We start from the raw sequence: 17,304 nt of genomic DNA on the forward strand, positions 1-17,304 counted from the left end.
CTGACCCTGATTTGAATATATCAGAGGGAAACCGAGTGTTTGCTGTATTTCAAACATGATTTATTCATTTAATCTCAGAAAGCTGATGACCAGTCAACAAAATAGTCTGCTCTGCATCTCTCTCCTCAACGGGAATCCACATTATTTAAGCATTTCAGCCTAAAGTTCTGTCTCACTTACAAGTCTCCTAAAAAACTGTTAATACTACGTCTTGTAAGATTACCTCCTAAAATCCTATTTCCTCAACACAGGCAACGACTGTGCTGTCTAGATTACAGCTGGCACAACACACTCCATGTCTCCAAGTACTTGTTTGAGCTTCAGCTGAACTTGGGTTTTATAATATGTCTGGAGGCCTACTACAAGCCCAGGGCAGTTTAATGTAATAGGAGGTCCTCTCACTGTGAGATAACAGTATAAAAAATACAACCTTCACATTTCAGTTTGATCATATCACAATCTTTCATCTAGACTGTCTGATTCGCCGTGGCTGTTCTATGATGACCTATTATGGGTATACGGTTCTGCTTTCTACTGCTGGAGATTGTTTTCCCTATCTGCACCTGTCAGTCATGCCACCATTTTCCCATCTGTCAAAGCAAGTAGCTATCTATCATGACCTAGTAGGTAACATAGGCCCTTTCCTTTTGTCCAATAATGTCTGTGAGAAGAGAGGACCCTCGTAATGTCACCTTAGGCCCACTCATTCTGATGCAGGACGCTGGTGATATCAGGAGAGGACAGGACACTGGTGATATCAGGAGAGGACAGGACACTGGTGATATCAGGAGAGGACAGGACACTGGTGATGTCAGGAGAAGACAGGACACTGTTCAAATCAGGAGAGGACAGGACACTGGTGATATCAGGAGAGGACAGGACACTGGTGATGTCAGGAGAAGACAGGACACTGGTGATATCAGGAGAAGACAGGACACTGGTCAAATCAGGAGAGGACAGGACACTGGTGATATCAGGAGAAGACAGGACACTGGTCAAATCAGGAGAGGACAGGACACTGGTGATATCAGGAGAAGACAGGACACTGGTGATATCAGGAGAGGACAGGACACTGGTGATATCAGGAGAAGACAGGACACTGGTCAAATCAGGAGAGGACAGGACACTGGTGATATCAGGAGAGGACAGGACACTGGTGATGTCAGGAGAAGACAGGACACTGGTGATATCAGGAGAAGACAGGACACTGGTGATATCAGGAGAAGACAGGACACTGGTCAAATCAGGAGAAGACAGGACACTGGTGATATCAGGAGAAGACAGGACACTGGTGATATCAGGAGAAGACAGGACACTGGTGATATCAGGAGAGGACAGGACACTGGTGATATCAGGAGAAGACAGGACACTGGTGATATCAGTAGAGGATAAATGTCACTATACTAGAGGGTCGTGGCAGTGGTCTGTTCCTTGTCATCGATGTCCAACTTGTTCCAACTACAGTGCTTTTAAGAGATATTTCCCAGAAAAACTTTAAAACTTTATGAAATTATTTCTAATTAACAACATTGCCAAATCTACTTCTAAACAAATGCAGTAAAATGTAAAATAGATTTTATAAATCAGATTTCCCCTCCCATTATCTGTGCTGTCCATCCCCGCTAGGTCTCTCCTCCTTATTAACCAAAGAATGTGGTCGATTGGGTGGAGGACACATCGGGGGTAATTGATCATCTCTATGTCTCGAGAACCATAATTCCCTTGGCGGGTGAGAAGGGGAGAGAAAGGGGAGAACGAGGAGAGAACGAGGGAACGAGCCACCTCATTGTCAGGAAGAGAGGAGAGAATGGCGATAAGGCAATAAGGTAAAGTGCTGATAAGGGGCTTTTCATCCACATTTCCACCGTCAATCTGATTGTATGAGTCTCTGTGTCGTTGTTCGAAAACGCAGCAAGCAGGAAGTCAATGGTGACAAACGAGAATGACTGAACTCTCATCTGTAAGGCAGAATAGGTAGAACAGAGAGGAGAGAGGGAGGAGGAGGGGGGAGGGGGGGGGGGGGGGGGGGGTGTAGAATTTGAACTTCGTCAGCAGGTTCCTTTAACAGAAGACTGGCACTGCTTTGTGCCGTCACGGCGATGGCTGGCCAAGAGCCCGAATGACAATAGTACAAGGATTGTACTGTCTTCTTAATGTGTGTTAAATAATTAACATGCTGTGTCTTCACCTTATGGGGAGGTGAGACATAACATGAACTAAACACGTAGGTACCGGTAGCTTTGACCATCCACTGAAGGATATGAGTAATAGCATAAATGTACAGTGAAAACACAGAGGCTACTTGTCTTCTAAGAAGAGAAAAAGAGACAAGTGACAAAGAGAATTACATTTAGGAATATACTATGAGCTCAAATTTAGCTGTTGAGGTTTGGCATTTGCTACCTGCGAATAGGACACACACACTAGGTTGAAAGAGTCCATTTCAGTATTGAAGAAAAGAGCTGATTGTTAGATATCCCAAAATGCACCGCAACCTACAGGGCTTTTTACTGTAAGTCGCTCTGGATAAGTGCCTGCTAAATGACTAAATTGTAAATGTAAAATGTGGTGTTTTCTAAAAAGATACAGGAATATAAAAGCAGAAGTAGTTTGATAGAGCGTGTGAATGCTTCAGTATGACACCTGTCTCTTTCATAGAGAAAGTACCCACCGGCAGGCAGCGGTGGAATTCAAGGATGTGGGTGGTGGGTATCGACATATTGATTGCAGGGGCCTTGTGGTGATGGAAATGCTCGGCATGCTCTAAATTGTATGGACTAAAGAGTAATCTACCAATTTAAAGTGTGTGTGTGTGTGCGCACGCTGAAAATAGATGTGCTATTATGCGTGAGGCATGACTGATAATAACCGCAGGGTATTTGAGTTGAAATATGGAGCTATCAGAGGTGTTTATCCCAGTCAAAGCTATGGGGGCCTCTGAGCGCAGAGAGCTGAGATAGAAAGCTCACTGCAGTTCAAAATTCAAATGCAAAAAGCCTGCCCTGGTCTGGGATATCTTAAATAGAATCTCATGCTCACATATTCACCGTCTTTCTAGAGTGTGTGGTCCAAGCTTTCCATGTAGAGTCAATAATTATTCAATCGAGGCCATGATTTCCTTAAATTCATGATATGAAAGTTATCCTGTTGCATTGGTGTCAGAAGTGAGATAACTCAAACTCCAGGAATGGTGGACACTTTTATCATTATTCATTTAATCCATTAGAGTCGTAAAAGGTTCATTGACAATATATCATTATGACATATCTAACACATACTAATTTACTTATCAATCAATCAATAGATTCTGTCATGTTTCTAAATGTTTTGTCATTATACCCTCTCTTTGACATTGTTACTAATCCTAATCAGTCACAGCTAATTTCCTGGAACATTGATACAACTTCTGTCACATTGACCTTTACACAAGACCAAAATATGTACTCTATGGGCTGGTTTCCGGGACTAAAAAGCATAGTTATGGACTAAAAAGCAAACTCAATACAGATTCTCCATTGAAAGTGCTATTTTGTCCAGGACTAGGCTTAATCTGTGTCCCGGAAACCGGCCCTATGTGTAAGTCACTTGAATGACACTTAATTGTCACGACAGTCAGCACGAGTCAAGTAAATGACACTGGAGCCGCTTATGTTGGTCAACTCCGTTACCTCCAGTAACTCTAAGGCTACCAGAGCATATTAAGACAGAAGTTTGTCAAAGTGAAACTTTTACACATTTTAGCACTAATACCAATGGCAAGTTGCAGTCAATGTTCCTAATACCCATTATAATCTGAATGCTGCAGCTAGAGAAAGGCTACCAAACCCACTGAGAAGCACAAACCAAGCTTCAGAACCGAATGAACTTTAGACAGCTTTATTAATGAAGATACCATATCACGTCTCTTCATTGACATTCAAAAAGCAACACCTAACAAAGAAGCTGTAGAAAGGAGTTTTTCAATAATTAAGATGTGTATTGTATGGATCTGTATGCAGAAAAAAATGATATATTAACTCATCCTATCCTTGAACAGCTCTTTAAAAAGAAGCAAGTGATTTAAATATCTTTGAACATCTTCCATGTAGTTGAAGAAGGACAGAGGATGGGGTGATGAGGAAGGACGGAGGATGGGGGGATGAGGAAGGAGGGAGGGAAGAGAGGAACAGAAGCTTGATCGCAGATAAAACCTCTTCCTCCCTAAGGACTGCTCAGGGATTCAGAATGGCATACGAGTTTTCTAATCAACCATCTGCACAGTTCACTACACTCCTCTTCTCCGCTTCTCCTCTCCTTCTCTCCTCTCCCCCTCTCCTCTCCTCCTCTCCTCTCTGCAGTCAGAGTGGTGGGGTGAGATGTGCTGTGATGCCTCACCAGGCTCCATCAAACCCAGCAGATCAGATAGTGGCTGGGTCAGCTGTGACACTGCATGGCCAGAGGTGTGAGGGTGGAGGCTGAGGCTGAGACTGAGGGGGGCTGACAGGGGGAGAGGTGTGAGGCTGAGGCTGAGGGGGGCTGACAGGGGGAGAAGTGTGCGGCTGAGGCTGAGGCTGAGGGGGCTGACAGGGGGAGAGGTGTGAGGCTGAGGCTGAGGGGGGCTGACAGGGGGAGAGGTGAGGGTGGAGGCTAAGGCTGAGGCTGAGGGGGACTGACAGGGAGAGAGGTGTGATGGTGGAGGCTGAGGCCGAGGCTGAGGGGGGTTGACAGGGAGAGGTCGGTGCATCATTTGTTATTGAATGAATATGATGAGAAAACAGGTGATAATCTGCTTTGTAGTTCACAGCAGAGTAATCGGAAGGTGACTCTTGATCACACTTGAATATTCAAGTCAGGTGTGAGTTTGTCCTTTGATTGGGTTGAATATTCAAGTCAGGCTGTGCGTTTGTCCTTTGATTGGGTTGAATATTCAAGTCAGGCTGTGAGTTTGTCCTTTGATTAGGTTGGCATGATTTTGGTTGGTATCAATTTGTAGAAAATGAAGTGTTCAGTTTGTGTTGCTGTAGTGTGTTGACTTGAAGTACATGAATCCCTCTCTCCCCTTTGCTTTCCTTCACACAGCAAACAACCAGAAATGAACAGCAGATAAACCCAGGTAGCTTTGGAATCTCCATAAAGAGTTCCTGTCAGTGGATAGCACTGTGAACTCAGGTGTGAAAATGGACACTTCTACATAAATGTCACATTTTTTCAAACGTTTGCTCAATTAATACGATAAAGTGATTCGCAGATAGTCACTACCGTGTTGGATTACGAGGAATATTGATCACTTTGTGAAGAAAAAAGATTGCTAACCCTCTCTATTTTCTCTCCAATGAAACCTAGACTGATCATCAAAGAATAGCATCATTGAACCTCTTGAGGACAAGTGTTTTACCCAGAATACCATGCATTTGGAAGCTCAGCATTGTTTGTGCTCCGTACCAATCATAATAGAACCACAACTTGGATAGCAATCACAATACAACAAAGTGGCACAACATTTAGCCTCGAGCAATGCCATTGTCGGATCCATTCAACTGATGTGCATCTATAGTCTACGCCGAGTGTTTTGTGCAAATAGCCTACTCATGAATCATCATGAATGTATTATCCATCATGATGATAGTGTGTACGTTGTCCATATTAGGACATCCTCAGTCTCTGCAGGAGTTGGGGATATCCTAATATGGACACTGTATATATGAAACAACGGAGATACTGTATTTGCAGAGTTCCAGTGTTTATCTGAAAGGGAAGTGGGAGAACATTCCCCATCACTTTATTAACAATTCAATGACATTATACAGCTGCTTTATTGATTTGTCAATATGACTTGAAAAAGCGGGGGCCCATAAAAAGTAATTAGATGCTACAGCAGGCTGTAAACCCCTCTGTCTGTGCCCAAAGGGGAGGTGGGGCACGGGCCTCAGTGTGCTAACTAAACTAAACAGAACAGCATGCTGCCTGATCGTAGCGCTACCGAGGCACGTTCTTTGGAGGCACTTCAGCACAATATGTCACTGCATCTCCGCCTTGACCTGCGGCATATGTCTGATGGTGTGGTGCTCGACGATCTGCAGATTTGAGCCAGAGTCAAACACGTGGTTTCCATGTGTTTGATGTGTTTGGTACCATACCATTGATTCCATTCCAGCCATTACAATGAGCCCGTCCTTCTATAGCTCCTTCCACCAGCCTCCTCTGACACATACAGTGGCAGAGCAGGTGGGCTCTTAATGATTGGCTCCCAGCTTATTGCACGCTACTAGAAAAACAAGTCAACGAAATGCCTCACACTCCAGACGGGGCCGCTGCAAAATGGAAGAGAGAGAGGAATCAGAAGGCAACACAAAGCATCTACCAATTCCCTGGTTTCTTTAAACTTGCCAGCTTGATTTCAGTCATGGTTGTGAATGTTAAGAGACGTTCCGGAACTTTGGCGACTACGTAAGTATTTTTTAAACCTCCTGCTTTGAGCAGGATGCATAATCTATGAGCAGAATTACTGTCTTTCCTCAATTAGCCACGGAATTCCTAGTTTGAAAGCGACTGTTTTCTGGAAGCTTTGTGGCACCATTTTGAGACCTGCACACTTGGCCCACACGGGCCAGGCACCTAGCAAATCGAGTTCCAGCCAATAGGTTTTTCACTTGCGCGAGGGGGCTCATATTGCGGGGCACTTTCTGGGAATTAATGTTTCCGGTTTTTCGCTGCTGCGGTAATGGTAGCTGGTGTACACTACGGGTGAATCTAATTCTCCAGTAGAAATTAAATGTCAGTCTTCTAAACTAAGCTAGAGCTGGTTTTACGTCAATTTGTTTTAGTGCTGACGGCTACACTTGATATGCTAGCTAGCTAATGGTAGCTAACGTTAGCTTGCAAATCAGAGTTGAAACAAGCTAGCTAGCTAACTTGAGCTAGCATGGATTTTAGCTAGCCAGGTCGTATTATAGGTCCTACATCCTTGCCTTCAGAAAGTATTCACACCCCCTTGATTTTTTCCACATTTTGTTGTGATACAGCCTGAATTTGAAATTGATTACATTTAGTTTTTGTGTCACTGGCCTACACACATTACCCCATAATATCAAAGTGGAATTATGTTTTTCTACATTTGTATACATTAATTAAAGATGAAAAGCTGAAATGTCTTGAGTCAATAAGTATTCAACCCCTTTGTTATGGCAAGCCTAAATAAATTCAGGTGTAAAAATGTGCTTAACAAGTCACATACTAAAATGTATGGACTCACTCTGTGTGCAATAATAGTGTTTATCATGATTTTTGAAAGACTACCTCATCTCTGTACCCTACACATACAGTTATCTGAAAGGTCCTACAGTCCAGCAGTGAATTTCAAACACAGATTCAACCACAAAGACCAGGAAGGTTTTCCAATGCATCGTAAAGAATGGCACCTATTGGTAGATGGGAAAAAAAGAATCAGACATTGAATATCCCTTTGAGCATATTGAAGTTATTAATTACACTTTGGATGTTGTCTCAATACACCCAGTCACTACAAAGATACAGGTGTCCTTCCTAACTCAGTTGCCGGAGAGGAAGGAAACCACTAAGGGATGTCACCATGAGGCCAATGGTGACCTTAAATTAGTTAGAGAGATTAAACTCTGTAACTTAGAATGGATCAACAACATTGTAGTTACTCCACAATACTAACCTAATTGAGAAGAAGGAAGCCTGTACAGAATACACATATTCCAGAACATGCATTCTGTTTGCAACAAGGCACTAAAGTAATACTGCAAAAAAATGTCAAAGCCTGAATACAAAATGTTATGTTTGTGGCAAATCCAATGCAACACATTACTGAGTACCACACTGTCACGTACATTGAAGAACGGGTCAGACCAAGGCGCAGCGTGATATGCGTACATGTTTATTGAACTATAAACACACAAAAAAACAACAAAGGAAACGAAACGTGAAGTCCTAAGGTAGATACACAACTAACCTTACCAGGAACAAGATCCCACAACACACTAGTGCCAATAGGCTGCCTAAGTATGATCCCCAATCAGAGACAACGAGCGACAGCTGCCTCTGATTGGGAACCACACCGGCCAACATAGATATACACATACTAGAATAACACCACATAGAATATACGCAACAAAGAATATACACACCCTGACTCAACATATACGAGTCCCCTGAGTCAGGGCGTGACAGTACCCCCCCAAATGTGCGAACTCCGACCGCACAACCTTCACCTAACAGGGTAGGGGCCGGGTGGGCATTCCGCCTCGGAGGCGGAACCAGCTCCGGGCGTGACGACCACATACTCTTCGCCTCCCTGTTACGCCCCTGGTCAGGTCTGGACCTTGGCGCGCTGCTTCCCCTCTCCTTCCTCCCACGATACTCCAGGCCCTGTCTGGACCCTGGTGTGGGAGACCCCAAACCTGGAGAGGGGCTGACGTCATGGTCTGGACTGGAGCCGCTGACCGGAGCTGGACCGGGCACCGGTGGAGCGGACTGCTCAGGCTCCGGACTGGAGCCGCTGACCGGAGCTGGACTGAGCACCGGTGGAGCGGACTGCTCTGGCTCCGGAGTGGAGCCGCTGACCGGAGCTGGACCAGACGACGGTGGGACGGGCGGCTCAGGCTCCGGACTGGAGCCGCTGACCGGAGCTGGACTTGACCCCGGTGAAGCGGACTGCTCTGGCTCCGGAGTGGAGCAGCTGACCGGAGCTGGATCAGGCACCGGTGGAGTGGAATGCTCTGGCTCTGGAGTGGAGACGCTGACCGATGCCGGACCAGGCACCGGTGGAACGGGCATGGGCCGTGCCGGACTGGACACACGCACCACTGGTCTGGTGCGAGGAGCAGGCACGGGCCGGACCGGACTAGGAACATGCACCACTGGCCTGGTGCGAGGAGCAGGCACAGGCCGGGCCGGACTGGCGACGCGCACCACTAGCTTGGTACGAGGAGCAGGAACGGGCCGGGCCGGACTGGCGACGCGCACCACTCGCTTGGTGCGAGGAGCAGGAACGGGCCGGGCCGTACTGGCGACGCGCACCACAGGCTTGGTGCGAGGAGCAGGAACGGGCCGGGCCGGACTGGCGACGCGCATCACAGGCTTGGTGCGAGGAGCAGGAACGGGCCGGGCTGGCGACGCGCACCACAGGCTTGGTGCGAGGAGCAGGAATGGGCCGGGCCGGACTGGCGACGCGCACCACAGGCTTGGTGCGAGGAGCAGGAACGGGCCGGGCCGGGCTGGCGACGCGCACCACAGGCTTGGTGCGAGGAGCAGGAACGGGCCGGGCTGGACTGGCGACGCGCACCACAGGCTTGGTGCGAGGAGCAGGAACGGGCCGGGCTGGACTGGCGACGCGCACCACAGGCTTGGTGCGAGGAGCAGGAACGGGCCGGGCCGGGCTGGCGACGCGCACCACAGCCTTGGTGCGAGAAGCAGGAACGGGCCGGGCCGGACTGGCGACGCGCACAACAGGCTTGGTGCGAGGAGCAGGACTGGGTTCCTTTATTAACCCCCGCTCCTTCTGCTGCCTAACCAGCTCCTCTCGCCGTGCCTCTACTTTTTCCTTCTCCCATTTAGCCTCCTGTAGTGCCTTCCTCTGACCGAATAACTCCTGCTCCCTCTGAGCCAACAGCCCCCGTAACATGGTGGCCTCATCTCCTAACCTGCAGATCGGCCCTTTCACGGCCTCCTGCTGCCTCGTCGTCCACACCGTGTGCCCCCCAAAAATGTTTCTTGGGGTTGCCTCTCGGGTCTCCGTTGTCGGCACTGTTGGTGCCGTTTCTCCTCTCCTACCCAGGCTTCCTCCTTCATCGCCTTCCGATAACGGACGGCCTCCTCCTCTGTAATTCTCCCCCAACCGAGAAGGACATCTACTAATGTTACCTCCTGTTGAGTCCCAGGCGTTTGCTCCTTCTCGGCACGCTGCTTGGTCCTTGTTTGGTGGGATCTTCTGTCACGTACGTTGAAGGACGGGTCAGACCAAGGCGCAGCGTGATATGCATACATGTTTATTGAACTATAAACACACGACAAAACAACAAAGGAAACGAAACGTGAAGTTCTAAGGTAGATACACAACTAACCTTACCAGGAACAATATCCCACAACACACTAGTGCCAATAGGCTGCCTAAGTATGATCCCCAATCAGAGACAACGAGCGACAGCTGCCTCTGATTGGGAACCACACCGGCCAACATAGATATACACATACTAGAATAACACCACATAGAATATACGCAACAAAGAATATACACACCCTGACTCAACATATACGAGTCCCCTGAGTCAGGGCGTGACACACACTCCATATTTTCAAGCATAATGGTGGCTGCATTAGGGCTGGGCAAGCCTTATTCTAAAATGGATTAAATTATGTTTTTCCCTCATCAATCTACACACAATACTAAATAATGACCAAGTGAAAACAGGTTTTTAGACATTTTTGCTAATTGAAAAAAGAAAAAAAAGAAACGTATTTACATAAGTATTCAGCCCCTTTGCTATGAGACTCGAGATTGAGCTCAGGTGCATCCTGTTTCCATTGATCATTCTTGAGATGTTTCTACAACTTCATTGGAGTCCACCTGTGGTAAATTCAATTGATTGGAGATTATTAGGAAAGGCACACACCTTTCTAAATACTGTAAGGTCCTACAGTTGACAGTGCATATCAGAGCAAAAATCAAGCCATGAGGTCGAAGGAATTGTCCTTGGAGCTCCGAAACAGGATTGTGTCAAGGCACAGATCTGGGGAAGGGTACCAAAAAATGTCTGCAGCATTGAAGGTCCCCAAGAACACAGTGGCCTCCACCATTATTAAATGGAATAAGTTAGGAACCACCAAGACTCTTCCTAGAGCTGGCCGCCCGGCCAAACTGAGCAATCGGGAGAGAAGGGCCTTGGTCAGGGAGGTGACCAAGAACCCGATGGTCACTCTGACAGAGCTCCAGAGTTCCTCTGTTGAGATGGGAGAACCTTCCAGAAGGACAACCATCTCTGCAGCACTCCACCATTCAGGTCTTTATGGTAGAGTGGCAGACGGAAGCCACTCCTCAGTAAAAGTCACATGACAGCCCGCTTGGAATTTGCCAAAAGGCACCTAAAAGACTCTCAGACCATGTGAAAAAGGATTATCTGGTCTGATGAAACCAAGATTGAACTCTTTGGCCTGATTGCAAAGCGTCACGTCTGGAGGAAACTTGGCATTATCCCTACGGAGAAGCATGGGGGTGGCAGCATCATGCTTTGGGGATGTTTTTCAGCGTCAGGGACTGGGAGACTAGTCAGGATCGAGGGAAAAATGAACGGAGCAAAGTACAGAGAGATCCTGCTCCAGAGCGCTCAGGACCTCAGACTGGGGCGAAGATTCACTTTCCAACAGGACAATGACCCTAAGCACACAGCCAAGACAACGCAGGAGTGGCTTCGGGACAAGTGTCTGAATGTCAATGAGTGGCCCAACCAGAGCCCGGACTTGAACCAGATCTAATATCTCTGGAGAGACCTGAAAATAGCTGTGCAGCGACGCTCCCCATCCAACCTGATAGAGCTTGAGAGGATCTGCAGAGAAGAATGGGAGAAAGTCTCCAAATACAGGTGTGCCAAGCTTTTAGCGTCATATCTAAGAAGACACGAAGCTGTAATCGCCGCCAAAGGTGCTTCAACAAAGTACTGAGTAAAGGGTCTGAATACTTAGGTAAATGTGATATAAACCTCAAATGCAAATAGCGAGTTGAACCTGCTTGTCAGAGAGGAAGAAGTGATTTCTCATCTTTGTTGTTGTGAGAGGCAGGGGAGGGGCTTGGTGTTTGTGTAAATGGGAAGGTGCACAGTTACAGCATAAGGAGCGAAGGAGAGAAGACCAAGAAGACAACATGAGAATAAGCGGACATACGCGCTCATAAAACAAAACATTTAAAGAAAATGTAATTCTTGTGATACAGGCATTTGGAATATCGTGCTAAAACAACATGTTGAATTAATCAAATTAATTTGCTATATTGTCCAGCCCTAGGCTGCATCATGTTATGGGTATGCTTGTAATCGTTATGGACTGGGGAGTTTTTTCAGGATAAAAATAAACGGATTGGAGCTAAGCACAGGCAAAATCCTAGAGGAAAACCTGGTTCAGTCTGCTTTTCACCAGACACTTGGAGATTAATTCACCTTTCAGCCGGACATTAACCTATAACTCAAGGTCAAATCTACACTGGAGTTGCTTACCAAGAAGACAGTGAATGTTCCTGAGTGGCCGAGTTACAGTGTTCAGTTAAATCTACTTGAAAATCTGTGGCAAGACCTGAAAATGGTTTTCTAGCAATGATCAACAACCAATTTGACAGAGCTTGAAGAATTGTAAAAATAATAATGGGCTAATGTTGCACAATCCAGGTGTGGAAAGCTCTTAGAGACTTACCCAGAAAGTCTCACAGCTGTAATCGCTGCCAAAGGTACTTCTACAAAGTATTGACTCAGGGATGTGAATACTTATGTAAATGAGATATTTCTGTATTTAATTTTCGATAAATGTGCAAAAATGTCTAAAAACATGTTTTCACTTTGTCATTGTGAGATATTGTGTGTAGATGGGTGAGAAAAAAGTAATCTATTTTGAATTCAGGTTGTAACACAACAAAATATGGAGTATGTCAAGGGGTACGAATACATTCTAAAGACACTGTATAACACCTGTCATCTGGTGTGTTAAGTTAGCCTGCTAGCTAGTAGCCAATGCCATTGCAAGTAAGGTTAGGAATTTAGCTAGTTAGCCGGTTATGCTAGCGACAAAGCCAACCGTTTTAAACATTGGGCTAGCTGGCATCCGGAGTATGGGGTAACGTTAGTTACAGCATGGTAATGGGTGATTTACATTTTTGTCCCGCCCTGGAAACGAGAGAAAGGCCTATTAGCTTCAGCCCCTCGCCATTTGAGTGACAGCTAGCAATATGCACATTGACGAGTTGCACAGGGAAAAAAGAAGGCTGGCCCAGGCCTGCCCAGTGTTATCCAATGAGGTTGCAGGACTGGCCCAACAGCTCAGTGGCACAGCAAAAAGAGAGAGAGAGAGAGCAATGACGTAGTGGACATATCTGCACATATATGACATAGTACCACATTTTTCGGGGACCCATTTTGGCTCTTGAGTGCTACTTTCAGAACTACTGGCTAAAAAGTATGCAAATCTTCTGGAAAATCTCTTCAACTCAATAGGTTATGTCTCCATTTTAATCTACATGTAGATGTCTTTGATGCTACTAGACACATGCATACAGAAACAGAGAACCTTTACAGGCTCATTGTGATGAGAGAGGGGACAGTAACAGAGGTATAATGTTTTTTTTCAGCATCGCACTGCCTTGTGGGGGAAACTGTACGTCACAAATGATCAGTCGGCCTTTTGGTGTGATTGACCTGAGCAGGAAATCTTTAAGTGGCTCATGCATACATGGAGTAGGTAGCAGCACATCAACCAGCCTGGAATGCAGATCTCTCAGGTGTCCTAGCATGACAGCCAAGGTCGCACACGCTGCTAACTGACTGCTCCAAAATGGTCGGGCTAGAGGTGCCTCTTGAACATCAGTATAAAATGTGGTTAACACTCACTTTAAATTCTCTCTCCATAATGCATTGTAAGTACATGTATACAACTTTAGGAGCTATGCACAATGCTTTATAATGCATGGTGGTATCAGTTGTATTCCCTACAGTTTATACCAAAGCAGGCAGAGCACAATAATGTATTAACCATATCTGGAGTGAAATCTGTTTCATTTTAATAATGTATTGAGAGAGTGAATCATTCTAAAATGCTACATCTGAAAAAATGTTTAAAATTATGTCTCAATCTATTTGATTCTCTAAGACCGTATAACTATATAGGCCAAAGCCGTGATTGTTGTTAATACAAAGGAATGGAGAGGACTAGGCCTACTCACTGTTATCCTAGGATTGCTGATTCAATCAAAAACCATCACTGACCATCCAAAGCGACTAAGAACTACACCCTCCATTTTTTTTACTCCCTCTTTCAAATATTTTGTATAGTTTTTTCCCACTCAATGTTTGTTTATGTACATGTGGGGCGTAATATTTCAAAATATAAAAAAATAATAACAAAAAAAATAAAAAATGCCATTTAGCAGACGCTTTTATCCAAAGCGACTTACAGTCATGTGTGCATACCTTTTTACGTATGGGTGGTCCCGGGGATCGAACCCACTACCCTGGCGTTACAAGCGCCATGCTCTACCAATTGAGCTACAGAGCTACAGAAGTGTCAACCCCGCCCATCTGACACTCCGGGCAGGCTAAAGCAAATGCTTAAAGTATTTGAAGGATTTCAAATAGTATTTAAACCCAGGTCTGATCTATGCAGCCAACTTTACACTCTTTTTTTTTCTAACAGATGTGTTAGTATGTAAATTCCCCTTCTGTCCCTCCCTCCCACCCATCCATGTACCACTGTGTCTTCCTTAATGTACCTTCAAACCCCCTCGTCTTTGCTGCATGTGGAACTGCTTCAGACACCTTTTGTTTGGGGACCAGAGTGGGTTTCTTTCATATCATGCTCCATAAACCAGCACTAATCCAGGGGAGTGAGAGCAATCAGGCGGTGAACACATGGAGGGCTATGGGGACACTCCACCACACCACAGCTGCATGCCACTACCTGCCATCGCACAGAGCATTAAATTAAAGGTGGGGGAGGAGGCCATAAGGTTCGGCTCAGATTAATGCCTGAGAAATGAGTTTTCCTATTTGGAGAGAGAAACTCCTGAGTAAACCTCAGATCTAAAGCACAAGCTATTGTGAAGAATCCTCTTGTAGAGAGTGGTAAACCTTAAGCACATGAGCTATTGTGAAGAATCCTCTTGTAGAGAGTGGTAAACCTGAGACATTGAGCACATGAGGTATTGTGTAGAATCTTCCAGCATCTTCTAGTATAGCAGAGAAAACCTGAGCATGACTCTGAGGCCTAAAGCACATGAGCTATTGTGTAGGATCGTACAGGAAAGAGGGGTTCGTTTGAAATGAAGAATTTAGGTGAGGTAAATGATGAAAGGTCAGCACAGCCAGATCACGGATGGATCCCACCGTTGCCAACAAATGCAGACAGTGAGTCATACAGCAAATTTCAGCATTCCATCAACCCCCACATTCAAAGGCTATTCTGTTGAGGAGAGGATAATACCATGCAGGAAGAGTAGAAGAAAAGACCGTGGGGAAATAGAAAGCCGCAGTGACCCTGTCAGTCCAGGTAATAGCAGAGCAGAGGCTCTACTGAGCGATTTAGGCCACACAGTTAATTCAACTTGACAGGTCCAGGTTTAAAATGGGCTTCTCTTCACCAGCCCACGCAGTGGGCCAACTCTCTCTGTCCAATCTCTTTGATGGAGGACAGCAGTGGAGGAGAGCAGAGCGGAGTGTGCACCGTCTTTTCTGGCTAAGCCAGGCGAGGCGGCGATGTACTGTAGCAGAGGCAGGGTTCAGCGGAGGGTGTTTTATTTGAGGTGAAAAGTTGCAATGTTTTCAAAGTGGACAGTCTCCCGCCCGGGGAACTGGCGAGAGATTAGAGGGTGTTATTAGAAAGCAATGAGCTGTACCACCAGAACATAATCCTCCTCTGTCTGCCTCTCTCTCTCTCTCTGTGTGTGTGTGTGTGTGTGTGTGTGTGTATGTGTGTGTGTGTGTGTGTGTGTATGAGAGAGAGGTGAAGTGGCATCAATGTCATTACATCTCATACTGCATTGTGTTCCAGAGAGGGTGGAGGGAAAGGCTTCTTCTCTTTCTGATTAATGTTTTATTTGTGTCTCAGCTCGGTCGTTTATTGCTCACCTGAACTGAATCATTGATCTTCTGCTGCAGGTCCTTAAAACTCTTCCTGTAGCCCGCCTGAACCCCACCACCGAGTTTGAACACAAGCGAGCCCCAAGGCCTGGGATTGAGGGATCTGAACTTCAGATGCCTGCCTCTCCAAACTGTAATTCGGTTTGAAGTGGTGGATTATTGTGTGTCTCTCCGATGCGATGTTGCAATTTCCCCTGGTTTACTATGCCTTGCATCGCATCGCCCACCCAAGATAATCATGCTGCCTCCCTATCAACAAGGAAACTAATCAGAGAAGAGCAAAGCTGTTACTGATTATATCAACGGTTTGAGAATGAAAAGAGCATTACAGGAAAACTGTGTTATGCATTATTGTTGGAGTAAGTAGGCATAATGTTCTGTTCTGCAGTGGCAGTGTTTTGGGGCCATTGGGCTTGTTAACATGTAGGAGAGAGAACTCTTATACCCACAAGGCTTTCCCATAATAAGGAGCTCTTCTTTTGACAGGAAAAAAATTCCTTCTGTAGCCTACTTCTACTCCTATCAAAATAGATAGATATTACGAAGTTCAGTCACAAACTATACAATACATGCGGTAAAGAGATCAATCGAACTCGATCAAAACAATGGAAATGCCATGGAAACGCGTGGGGGAAAGATCCCGTGGGGGAAAGATCCCGAATTTCCTTATTGCCCCACAGTAAAATTAGCCTACCTTTAGTTTATTATTTATATGTGTATTTCACACTATGTTGAGGTAAAAATCGGGGGAATACAGATGCAGGATCTTAATTTGATCTCAAATTAAGATCTTACAACTGTAATGCTTGTTTGGATGTCAACCCCAATACATGTTCATGTCATTGTCACCAATCAACTGCATTGCAGTTAAAAAACAACTTTGACTACCACCACTGATTTCTGTATGCTAGCTATGCTACCAGCTTATAATACGAACAGTGTAACTTCTTCTAAACCTGAAAAGGGACAACTTCTAAATGTTATGCAGCGAAAACCTGACTTTAGTAACCACATTGTGGGCCTGTTACATAAATAATGACGGATTTGATAAATATCCACTCTGTTAGACCAGATGTGTTGTGTCAATCCACCATCCTTCTAATATCCCCCACACTCTGCGTTCCATTGAATTCTTTATTGCATCTACAGTATGCAAACCTTGTTCCTGAACACCCGTGTGGTCAAGAATGTAAAGTGGCTGTTACGAGTATTACCTACTATCATCTAGAACTTGGAAAGATCTCTTAGAATCCTGTTTTAATGTCCTCTATCAGATTCTTTACATTTTCTGCTAGGACTTTTAAGGACAGTAGCTAATGAGTGTAATTCAGTGTCACGGTCAAGCCTCTTATTTTTTTTATTTCACTTAAACTTATTAGGTCACATCTTTTGTGCTTAACGTTCTGCGTAACAATGTCATTAAGCGCTTAACACACATCCGTTTAGTAGTTAAAAATAATCTGTTCTCACACTT

Source organism: Coregonus lavaretus, assembly GCF_964263955.1.
Source record: "Coregonus lavaretus genome assembly, chromosome: 31".
NCBI lineage: Eukaryota > Metazoa > Chordata > Actinopteri > Salmoniformes > Salmonidae > Coregonus > Coregonus lavaretus.